We start from the raw sequence: 12,573 nt of genomic DNA, 5'->3' as shown, positions 1-12,573 counted from the left end.
CCCATTTTCAATTTATGTCACTATCCCATAATTTGGTAAAACAATTGTGTTTGGCCTATGGCCCACTGATTTAGCACTTGCATTTGCAATTTTTTTAACGTTATGAACTAGGGATGTGCATTTCTGGCAAAAATACTATTCGATATTCACTGAGAAGTATTCGAATAATATCCGAAAATCGGTCAATCAAGAACCCCCCAAGTCATGTGACTCGAGTCCAAATCTCTGGCAGTTAACATCTTGAATAAAAAGAGAGCCGCACTTCATTAAGTTGATAGACTGGTGTTTCTAGCAAACAACATTAAGAAATGAATTTCTTGCAGATAGGCTATAGATCTTACTCCTGTGGCCTGTACTAGGAACCTCGATTAGTGGGTTAGCGAGGTATGTGGTGCTCAAAGCCTGGGTTAGCTAGGACACGAAAGTCAATCTCTTTTAGATAATCAAATATATACTCTAATACATTGCTTGATATTCGTTGTCCATTCAAAGTAGATTTTTCTCAAAAGTGACAGCCCTCGTTGTTTTCTGCATTGACAACACAGCAAAAGGCTGGTCATGCCAATTTCAAATGCTGTTTACAGGCAGGCCTTAGGATAGTAGTGGAGACCAAATGAATGAATAGCTTCAGAGCTAAGAGATGACATATTGAATAGAAAGAGATTTTGATCAACAAATCATGAGGTGTTCTTATTTGGAATGAAGTTAATACTTGGTTCAATAGCTTATTCCTGGGCTTACGCAAGATATCCAAAAACAACCCATGCTCTATGTAAATTCATCACAGAACACAGAATATGATAGCACATGACAATGGCAGGGCTTCCAAAAGGTGTAACCCAGTGATTCCTATTCGGTTACCATTATTCAAATCAAGCCAATAACGGGGGGTGATACACGGGCAAGCTGGCTCCCTGAGGCAGGCTAAACCATATTTAACTCTAAATAATACAATCCTCAACAGGAACACTGATGGACTTGTGTGTATGTTTGGTACCCATGAAGCCCATGCAAGACTTTTGACATGTTTTTACAATTGATACATTAAAAAAAACGTAGAAATGTGTATAATTAATTATTGACACTTCAAATTAGTTAAGAATTAGATTTTAACAATGTTGAATGTTATTACTGAAATTGCCGTAATATATATTCTGAATGTCTGAAAGTCTGATTTGGTGTGCCTAGGAGGGACTTTTAACTGACATGTGGTTGATGAAGTTCCTCAATAGTACTACTGAGGGTTGGGATGTATCTTCAGACTGTTATAGCTGGAGACCCCAGAAGAATACAGAAATGCATGATGGGAAACAACCAAGATGCTCACTAAGTATATTCATTACATCAATAAGTTGTCTTTTAATTGTATCTTATGGAACGCAGACTGCTGATTGTAGTTTGATAGCCAAGCCGTTGTTCTTGTTTTGTAGTAAAAAAAATGTTAATACCATCATATAGACTGTTATGTGGGAGAATGAGTACAGCACGAGGGCCGTGTACAACTCATACTTACCTGGCAGGGGAGACACCATGATCAAGAAGGTGGTTCACCCAGGGCGAGGCTCAGCCATTGCACTTCGGCTGTGCTGACCCGTGCGAATTCCTCAAATGTGGGAATCTCGACTGCATAATTTGTGGTAGTGGGGGACTGCGTTCGCGCTCTCCCCTGATAATATTGTGGAAAATAAATATTTTGGTGATTACATAATATATTCCTCGAAGTTCTATGTAGTGGACTCGTGATTGGTTTACTAAAGAAAAATTTAAAGGGTTATTAACGGCGTTAACGCAAACCAATTTTAACGGCATTCATTTTTTTTATCGCGCGATTAACGCAATTCTTTTATTAAAAAAAAACAAAACTTTTTTTTTTTCTTTGGCTCAAAACAAAGAAGCAGTAGCCTGACTGCTATGTTCAAGGCAGTATGTTTGTATGTTTGTATCGTTTAATTGCACTATAGGCTTTTTTTTTGTATCGTCCTGTTTTGATCAGTATATGCCAATGTTGTTATCAATAAAAAAACATTTGCACAAGGCAAGCCGATGCACTTTTCCATGTTGATAAGAGCATTAAAATGAGAACAATTAATGGGACAAAGAAATCAAGGGATATTTAGCATAGAAAAAACATTTGTGCATTAATTAATTATTACATTAATGTGATTAATCGCGATTAATTATTTTAATCGCTTGACAGCAATAGTATTTTCACATTAATCGGCCATAACTCAACCATTGTTATCATAATCCGAACCAAAAAATAAGAATAATTTTGGGCAGTAGTATGTGGTCAGTGTTTCCCACAGACCAAGGACCAATGTGTGGTGCGGGGGGGGGGGGGGCGCGCGCGCGGTGCGGCGCGGCGGCGTCAGCGCACTGAACTTGTGATTCTGTGACATTCAAGGAATGAATTGCAACAGACAACTAAAGCTGGAGGTTATTATTTGAAGTACTAATAAACTCAAGACCTACCTGCACCAATATTTAACTTTTTTAGGAAAAATAAAATAAATAGTAACAATATAGGTACAGCAAGGTACAACAAGGCAACTAACTAAAATAATGAATGCAATGCACATATTGTCAGGGAGGGCAGCCGACTGAGGTCTAAGGACATGGAAGGCTCCTAGGATGTCCAGCTCCTGGAACCTCCTTTTCAGTTCTATCTCCAGGCCAGTAATGTAGGGTTGGATTACTTTCCCTACTCTTATTTTTTTAAAGTTACTACAGTGCATGAAACATGTTTGACCTTTATTCAATATGTTACTGGTCATTAATGTTTGAATTGTACCTTCGGGATACAGATATCAGACTAATGTCAGTTGTCAGTCCAGGCATTGTGGTTTTGTTTTTAGTAAAATGTTAGCACCATGATGTAGACTCTTATGTGGGAGAATGCCTACAGCACGAGAGCCGTGTACAACTCATACTTACCTGGCAGGGGAGACACCATGATCAAGAAGGTGGTTCACCCAGGGCGAGGCTCAGCCATTGCACTTCGGCTGTGCTGACCCGTGCGAATTCCTCAAATGTGGGAATCTCGACTGCATAATTTGTGGTAGTGGGGGACTGCGTTCGCGCTCTCCCCTGAAATTGTTGTGGAAAATTAAGACAGCAATTTATTCTATCTTCTAGAATTTGTCCATTGACTGCGCTCTCTTACATTTACAATGCTGGATTGTCTTGACTAGAGCATATTAAATGGTGTTGTAGCACTGCTACAGAATATCTGATCTTTACACGGGTACCAAAATTGACCACCCTGAGTTGCTGCTGTTTGGAATGGTTGAGGTTAGCGTTTTTTCACCCTAGACTTATTTTTTAAGCTATCAAAACCTAACCTACGGGGGAGGATCTTGATGGACACACCAAATGTGAGGTCTCTGGGGTTCTCTGCAGCAGACTTCACAATTGCATAAGGGCAACATTCGCATAAATCTGCCATAACTCTGCGATTTTTAACAAAATCAAAACCAAAATACCATAAGGTCGGGTAAGCAGAATTTGGAACAAATTGTGGCTCATTTGGGCTTATGGTTTGTTTTGCATGACGATTTCAATTTTCCAAAACAATCAACGTACAGCTAAATCTATCCCTATGGACCTGATGGACCCAATGGCAAAAAGATTCAGCTCGTCAAATAAGGCCAAGATACCAAGTTTCAGATTTTTTTATAATACGGGGCACGGACATATAGGTTTGACTACAAGTCATAGCGCCCCCTGTGGTCATAGCGGGACAACACTTTTTGGAGACCTCCTTACTTCCTGTCTACAAATGCTAATGAAATTGTACATTTCTCTGGTGTTCAGGTTTGGAGTGGTTGTTTTTGCGCTTTTGTCGCAATCAATTAATATATTAAAAAATAATTTTATTGTAAATATTAAAAATAAAAACTGTCTGTAGTGATTAAAACTTTTTTAAAAATTCTAAAATTGTGCACGGTTTTTATAATTGTAATTCTTTGCAATGGGCTAATTTTTTATACCTGCAACAATGTAGTAGGAGATAATTACTGAAAGACAGAAGGAAGAATTATAAGATGCATAATAACAGGGTGGCTCGTTTTGCAACTAATAATTGACATTTAGAACCACAAAAATAACGAGGACATTATCTTCATCATAAAGGTGTCCTTCATTGCATTTGGTTTGTAGAAAGAACACAGAAGATTGTTGTTGGTCGTGCGTGTTTGACATCTCGATTCTAGACTACATTCCTCAATTCTCCTGTAGAGGGCAGTGTTGCCCCATGAAGGCTATTTTTTATAGAAAAATCCCAGAAGAAGAACAAAGCAGTGGATGATACAGGTTATACTTTCATTCATTACGTTAATGGTCATTTGTGGTTGAATTATTTCTGCCGGATACCATTAGATCGATTGTAATATGTCAGTCAAGGCGTTTTTGTAATGTTGTCAATAAAATGTTAGCACCATGACGTAGACTCTTATGTGGGAGAATCACTACAGCACGAGCGCCGTGTACAACTCATACTTACCTGGCAGGGGAGACACCATGATCAAGAAGGTGGTTCACCCAGGGCGAGGCTCAGCCATTGCACTTCGGCTGTGCTGACCCGTGCGAATTCCTCAAATGTGGGAATCTCGACTGCATAATTTGTGGTAGTGGGGGACTGCGTTCGCGCTCTCCCCTGATATTGTTGTGGAAATTAAATACATATATACATACTAAATGTGTCATATATCCCTCTAAATTTTCCAGAGGACTTGTGATTGGTTTACTAAAGGCATAATGGTATTTTCACATTAATCGGCCATAACTTAACCATTGCTATAATAATCGGAACCAAAAAAATAGCATAATTTTGAGCAGTAGTACGTGGTATTTTGACAAAATTGTGGATAATTTAGGATTAAGGTTAGTTAAATTTCCAAAACTTTCTTTTTGGAAATGAGTAATTATTATTACTCATTCAAAATGTCCTTTCAAATGCGATTCTCATTGATTGGTGTTAGTGAATTAGCAAATTGAAATACATATTTTAAAGAGGTGTTTACACTTATTTCATTCAAGCAAATGCTTTTTTTTTAATCATTTTTCAGGTACCCTTCAGCACCTGAAAGGTGGGAGAGACCCCAACATTCCTGAAGTCTCAGAGCTTAACTACGCCAACATTTAACCTAGAACTTTATTTGCCACAATGTATCAGGGGAGAGCGCGAGCATTGTAAATGTAAGAGAGCGCAGTCAATGGACAAATTCTGGATAATACAATAAATTGCTGACTTAATTATCCACAACAATTTCAACATTGCTAAATTCGAAGTGTAAACTCATTTAAAGTAAATTACTATTTGCACGAAATTTGAGAAGTATTAGTTGTATTACTCCACAAAAGTTAACATTGGTGGTTATCAATATTACACTAAATTGTTCTATAGCTTTCATTTCCACAACAATATCAGGGGAGAGCGCGAACGCAGTCCCCCACTACCACAAATTATGCAGTCGAGATTCCCACATTTGAGGAATTCGCACGGGTCAGCACAGCCGAAGTGCAATGGCTGAGCCTCGCCCTGGGTGAACCACCTTCTTGATCATGGTGTCTCCCCTGCCAGGTAAGTATGAGTTGTACACGGCGCTCGTGCTGTAGTGATTCTCCCACATAAGAGTCTACGTCATGGTGCTAACATTTTATTGACAACATTACAAAAACGCCTTGACTGACATATTACAATCGATCTAATGGTATCCGGCAGAAATAATTCAACCACAAATGACCATTAACGTAATGAATGAAAGAATAACCTGTATCATCCACTGCTGTGTTCTTCTTCTGGGATTTTTCTATAAATAATAGCCTTAATGGGGCAACACTGCCCTCTACAGGAGATTTGAGGAATCTAGACTAGAATCGAGATGTCCAACACGCACGACCAACAACAATTTTCTGTGTTCTTTCTACAAACCAAATGCAATGAAGGCCACCTTTTTGATGAAGATAATGTCCTTGTTATTTTTGTGGTTCTGAATGTCAATTATTAGTTGCAAAACAACCCACACTGTTATTATGCATCTTATAATTCTTCCTTCTGACTTTCAGTAATTATCTCCTACTACATGGTTGCAGGTATAAAAAATTAGCCCAATGCAAAGAAATACAATTATAAGAACCTTGCACAATTTTAGAATTTTTTTAAAAGTTTTTATTTTTAATATTTACAATAAAATTATTATTTAATATATTATTTGATTGTGGCAAAAGCGCAAAATCAACTACTTAAAACCTGAACACCAGAGAAATGTACAGTTTCATTAGCATGTGTAGACAGGAAGTAAGGTCTCGAAAAAGTGTTGAAAATTGAAATCATCATGCAAAACAAACCATAAGCCCAAATGATCCTCAATTTGTTCCAAATTCTGCTTGCGCAGTCGAGATTCCCACATTTGAGGGAATTCGCACGGGTGAGCACAGCCAAAGTGCAATGGCTGAGCCTCGCCCTGGGTGAACCAATTAAATTTTTCCATTTCTAGGCTTTTATTTAAGTCAGGCAAAGAGTTACATTTTACGACATGGTTTCAAGGTCAAAACACATTCAAAGGTTAACAAGCAAATAGTTACATTTTACAGCAAGGACAACACATTCAAATGTTAACACAAAATTCTACATAACTCAGTGTTCTCTATTTTCCAGAGTTCCTTACATACCACAATTCCATATCGTTCCTTTTCCCTCCAAACATAATCCTTTAAACCAATCACGAGTCCGCTACTGAGAACTTAGAGGGATATATTACGTAATCACCAAAATACTTATTTTCCACAATATTATCAGGGGAGAGCGCGAACGCAGTCCCCCACTACCACAAATTATGCAGTCGAGATTCCCACATTTGAGGAATTCGCACGGGTCAGCACAGCCGAAGTGCAATGGCTGAGCCTCGCCCTGGGTGAACCACCTTCTTGATCATGGTGTCTCCCCTGCCAGGTAAGTATGAGTTGTACACGGCTCTCGTGCTGTAGGGATTCTCCCACATAAGAGTCTACATTATGGTGCTAACATTTTACTAAAAACAAAACCACAATGCCTGGACTGACAACTGACATTACTCTGATATCTGTATCCCAAAGACACAATTCAAACATAAATGACCAGTAACATATTGAATAAAGGTCAAACATGTGTCATGCATTGTAGTATTCATCTTCTGGGATTTCCCATAATTTAACGCCATCATGGGGCATCACTGCCCTCTGCAGTAGCATTGAGGAACAACCATTTTACACTCATTGTTTTCTACAAACTAAATGTAATGAATGCCACCTTATTGATAAAGATAATGTGCTTGTTATTTGTAAAAAAAAAGATAGAAAATAATCAAATGCAAACTAAACTAACTGTGGAACTACACCGAAATGTAAATTTTTAGAAGCTAAACCAAGATATTTTCCTAAGTAGGTATGCCGTGCTATCTATCTATAGCTATCCATGGGTTATGCTTCTAACCAAATCAACTGTTTCATGGACAATAAATTAGATGTTCATATTAATAGTAGGCACAAATATAATGTCAACTTTGTGGTGCTGCAATAGCTACACTGGATATGCTATAGAACAGCGATTCCCAATTCCCGTTCCCCAGACACGTTAGAACCCTGCCTTGAAGTATATATAGAAAAAGCAAAAAGATATTTCTTTCTCTTTGCACTAAGTGTTTATAGAATGTGTCTCAGGTGACTTTTGTTTTTCTCTTATAAATTGTATTATTTTATATTATTGCATTGTTGAAGGGATCCTTAGACTCAGGCATTTCTTTGCTGTTGCTTTAATTGCTGCGAATATGATAAATGCTTGAAAAACAACCACATCCTTTGTTGAAAAATCCTGTATTAAAATTAAAGGGGAATTTCACCAGTGGAAAAATTAATATGTATTGAAATTGGGTCCTATATGTAGTCAAATAATCAAATAAATTTCTAATTTGGTGCCGTCTTGACAGAGAAAAGGCAGAAAGTGACTTTTTGGCGCTTGTGGATTGAAGACAACAACTCCCACCATGCACCCCGATACACAGCTTCGCAGGCCACTCCCACTGATCTAGATCTCCGCCTATCAGAGACCTCGTGGTTCCATCTACCAAGCTGATCAATTAACACAACATTTCTAGTGAACTTGCATGGTGCCGGGATGTTCAAGTAGGACAATGAAAGGACAAGCAGTACGTTTTCATCTCCTACCTAGAGATTTGGAGCGTTGCTAACAGTGGCTACGGGCTATCAATCATCAAAAGTTTGGAGTAGACACAGCCATGGAAGCCATAAAACAAAAGAAGGTTTGCAGTCTCCATTTCAAGGAGAATCCGGAAGACTTTGAATTCAATGTCCTGGGAATGAAGAGAGCCGCTTTTTTGAACACCGCAATTCCGTCGATATTTACCTTTCCATATGACGACGAACCGCCTGGGATGTCTGCAACTAGCAGCGCTAAACGCGTTTGCCTGGAGGTAAGACTCACTCGACTATATTACTGATAATGATAAAACACACTGATACAGTCGTTTGCAGTAAAGCACCACAGAGTTGTATATAAGTTGGCTGTTTACAAAGTAAATCTGCCTTCTTTCGCATGTTTTTGTCGCATGTTGTTCTACTGTGCCGGCGACTCTAAAACTCGACTCAACAGTGAATAAGCAAAGTTGGCAATTTAACGTTAGACTAGCTATGTTCTATATACGTTTGCTGTTATCAATGTTTTACGATGTTTCACGTGTGTTAGATTGATGTTCTTAAAATGTTTATTGAATGTATCGCATTTCAGACTCAAACAACATCAAATTATAAAACCACTGTCATTTTCAGGAATTTAACATTGAAAATAAACCTCTTTGTTTTATAATCACCAGGCCTCAATATCAGTGCCAGTAGCATTGAAGTTGGTGAAACCGACCAGAGCTATCAGCCTGAGTCAACCCTCACCCCCACATCAGCGTTGTCATCAGAAGATGAAGGTGTAAAGGACTGGCGTGAAAAGAAGATTATTGTCAATGGATCCAGCCTCATGTAACTATTCCAATTCAAACATACTGTTGAGAATATATGCTCTTTTTCTATCGCATATTAACGGCAATACACTATGGGGGAGGTGGACATGTCTGCAAGGCTTCAAGGTATCTGTTCAACAAAGAAGTCAGTCGATCAGGGCCGGCGCTGGACGTTTCGGAGCCCTAGGCGACTCGAAATCAACTTGCGCCCTGGACAGGTCTTGCGAGCGGGGGGGGGGGGTGCTACGCTGACGGTTTCGGGCCGCCCTGACAATTGCTCACGCGCCCCCTCGCTTCTCCGTTCGCGTCGTATATTTTAATTGATATATTTTTTAATTAAGGGCGCCACCAGAGGGCGCCCCCAACGCATTTGTCGCCCTAGGCGGTCGCCTAGCTCGCCTATGCCGATCGCCGGCCCTGCAGTCGATTGGCCTAGCCTTAGTATCAGACTTAATGGCTCCAGTGCAGGGCTCCACAGTGTGCCCATTTCACTCGCATTTGGGAGTGAATATTTCGGCGTGCGAACGAGAAAAACAAAACCGGGCAATCATGCGCGTGACATCTCCTAACGCTAAGTAACGAGTTAATACAGTAACCTAACTACTGTAAAAAGTAAAGTTACGCGCAACTACTGGAAATATGGTAACGGAACATTGTTCTTTTTTCAATTTGGGGCAACATTACTTTTCCCAGGGACAGATTTGACAGCGATACTGCCTTCTTAGGCAGTATGGTATTGTGCAAGCACGCAGGCGCGCAGCAACCACCCAGGCGCGCAGCAAGCACGCAGACGCCAGCAAGCTCGTAGGCGCACAGCAAGCACGCTGCAAGCTAACAGGCGCAATAGTCCCTTCACAAGCTCTCATTCCACGCCGTACCAGACAGACGCTGGTAGCGTGAAGCTGTCTCTGCATATCAGACATTGCTTCCACAGGCATTTTCCAAAGCCAGTCCTTACAACAAAATGCCAGTGGTGGAACGAGATAATAAACGCTGTCACTGTTTACCTGTGTAAGGACATGGTTCCCTTTCAAAATGTCGATAGAAAGGGCTTTAAAGAGATGGTCAAAACACTCGACCCCAGGTACGCGTTACCTGCCCGCACACACTTCAGCCAAATTGAGACGCCAAAACTATACGGCAAGGTCCGCAAGCAAGTGGTGAAACAAATCCATACTATTAAACATCAGTGTTTTTCAGAGATGTAACTTGAATTTATTTTTATTTATAGTTTTGCTGCCTTACCTTTATTTTACCCCTTCAGAAGCATTTATATCGAAAATAGAAGATAAAATTAACATAAGTACCGTGATATAATACCGTTACCTTCGATGCCTCAAATCATACCGTGGTATAAATTTTACTCCATACCGTGCAGCCTTAATTTGAAGGAACTATCTTATGTTAAATTCGTGGCGGGGGGCATTCTTTTTGGAGCAAAAACAACAGCTATTTGTTTGCTTGATTCAACTATCGTTAGCTACCACTTTTTTGATGTGATATAATTTACAATTATATTGTATATTTAGGATCGAGTCAACGCCGAGTAGGCCTACTGCACGAACGTAGACCTTGCATAAAGTTAGTAAATTCTAACAACATAGGGCTATTTAGATGAATAATCTGGCAAGGGTGTTGTTCTAGGCTAATACAGCAAATGTCTGTATAATAAAGGGCTACATTTTCCAAGTCTGTCATTTTAAATCTTTCCATTGTATTGTGTGCTATAACATCCGTGATGAATATTCACGCTAAATCCCGCACAGGGTAGCTAGGAATTCAAGTAGCCGTGTATCCGATCAGTCCGATGATCCCCCCCCCCCCCCAGTGGGAATGCAAGGTGAACTATCTTAACCTCTGAGTTAGAGAGAGGAAGCGATGTATACTAAGATAAAGGGAGAATGTATACAATTCCTTTGATTGTGAATAGTAATTATATAAACAAGGTTAATATAATTTGCATATTTTTGTTATTGATATTTCCACAACACTAATGAACATGTTTTAATTAGTCCTATCCATTCTCTCTTTAATTGCACACAGGGCCACTGGAGATCTTTCATAGTGCCCTCCTGAAATACCACCCCAAACGCCAGGCCTTCTCATATGATGGAATGAGGGAGAGGTGCTACCTCGCTATCCTAAAGCACAATGAAAACATAATGAGAAACAAGCCATCAGTGACAGGTGTGTTAACATGTGCTCTTTGAATAGTATAATAACCAAAATTAGAAAGTTCACAGCTAACTCGATAGGCATACGTCGCTGAAAGGTTTAATCTATTCCTGTGGAGAGAAGTCTACTAGACAAATCTTCATTCAGATTTTCTGTGTAATCATATACCTTGTCATTTACAGGAGAACCATGGTTCTCCTGTAATGACAGCCCTGAGAAGATGCATTTTTCAGTTTGTGTGGGGAGCGCAGCAGGAGAGAATTAGACGAGACATACTGTATAGGCCATTAAAGAAAGGGGGTAAAATGTCCCTGATCTAGCAGAGAAAATGGAAGCTCTATTTCTGACGCCCATATTGCAGGCAGTACTAAACGAAAATAAGAGGAGCCTATGGCCAAATTTCGCCATGTTTTGGGTAGGCCATCAAGTCCTAACTGTGCGTTCACACCAAACGTGAAATTTGTCGCCCGTTCGCGTTGTCGCCGAAGTTTTGTCGTGCCACAAATCATAATCTGTCTCTCTGCAAGTTTTGTCGAATTTGTCGCGCCACAACTTGCCTCCAGGTGCTTCATTCTCAACCATGGCCGAAATAACGAGCATTGCATGTCTTTACCTTTTGTGGAAGAGGGAGAGACGTCAGAATGCCCATCGTTAGCCGTACAGAGCTCGGCGAATTTCACCGTCTTCTACAGGAGCTCCGTCTGGATGACGACCGCTTCCAGCGCTATTTGAGGTTGACTCCGGCCCAGTTTGATGACCTGCTAGGTAGGATCGGTGCTAGGATTTATCGGCTCGACACCAACTACAGGCGCTCCATCTCAGCTACGGAGCGCCTGTCCATCTGTCTCCGGTGAGTGGTAGTTTCATAATTCGTGTGTCAAAATCGAAACATAAACTTAATAATCTACTTCAGGTTCAACCAGCAGGCGTCTCCATGGTAGACAGCTCCATTTAGTGGAAATAGCAGACTACAGTTTGAAATGATTGATTATCCTCTGCCGACAATAGTATAGTAGGCTATGTAGTCAAATACAATAAGTAGATCCATTATTTTGATCAAATATGACTCCTGCCATTTGTAAATGTTTTTTATTAAAAAAAATTATGAATGAACGGGGCAAAATTATTGTAAATGAATGACACCTATAGTATCTTCCCTACAATCCAATCATTTCCTTTTTTATTATGCAGATACCTAGCCACTGGGGACTCCTACAGGACCATCGCGAATAGTTTCCGTGTTGGGACCTCCACTGTCTCAAGCATTGTCCCTGATGTTGCCACTGCAATCTGGGACCGTCTGGTGGAGGAGTTCATGGCTGTGCCCACCACAGATGAGTGGAGGTCCATGGCTGGGTGACCTGTTTAGAGTCCCCACGGAATCAGAGTTCCT

General features: G+C 40.1%; 5 non-coding genes across 5 annotated transcripts; 3 read left to right on the top strand and 2 right to left on the bottom strand.

The window, feature by feature from the left end:
* The first annotated feature begins 1,505 nt into the window (after positions 1-1,505).
* On the top strand, positions 1,506-1,669 carry LOC130370607 (U1 spliceosomal RNA). Its single transcript, XR_008893094.1, has one exon. It is a non-coding gene; the product is annotated as a U1 spliceosomal RNA (small nuclear RNA).
* Positions 1,670-2,926: 1,257 nt separating this feature from the next.
* On the top strand, positions 2,927-3,090 carry LOC130370606 (U1 spliceosomal RNA). Its single transcript, XR_008893093.1, has one exon. It is a non-coding gene; the product is annotated as a U1 spliceosomal RNA (small nuclear RNA).
* A 1,403-nt stretch (positions 3,091-4,493) lies between these two features.
* LOC130370605 (U1 spliceosomal RNA) lies at positions 4,494-4,657 on the top strand. The gene has a single exon (XR_008893092.1). It is a non-coding gene; the product is annotated as a U1 spliceosomal RNA (small nuclear RNA).
* Positions 4,658-5,425: 768 nt separating this feature from the next.
* On the bottom strand, positions 5,426-5,589 carry LOC130370604 (U1 spliceosomal RNA). Its single transcript, XR_008893091.1, has one exon. It is a non-coding gene; the product is annotated as a U1 spliceosomal RNA (small nuclear RNA).
* A 1,207-nt stretch (positions 5,590-6,796) lies between these two features.
* LOC130370603 (U1 spliceosomal RNA) lies at positions 6,797-6,960 on the bottom strand. Its single transcript, XR_008893090.1, has one exon. It is a non-coding gene; the product is annotated as a U1 spliceosomal RNA (small nuclear RNA).
* Positions 6,961-12,573: the final 5,613 nt, after the last annotated feature.

This window comes from Gadus chalcogrammus, chromosome 17 (genome assembly GCF_026213295.1).
Source record: "Gadus chalcogrammus isolate NIFS_2021 chromosome 17, NIFS_Gcha_1.0, whole genome shotgun sequence".
NCBI classification, from domain to species: domain Eukaryota; kingdom Metazoa; phylum Chordata; class Actinopteri; order Gadiformes; family Gadidae; genus Gadus; species Gadus chalcogrammus.
The sequence above is the reverse complement of the archived record's forward strand: the minus strand, read 5'-3'. Positions and strand labels throughout refer to the sequence as shown.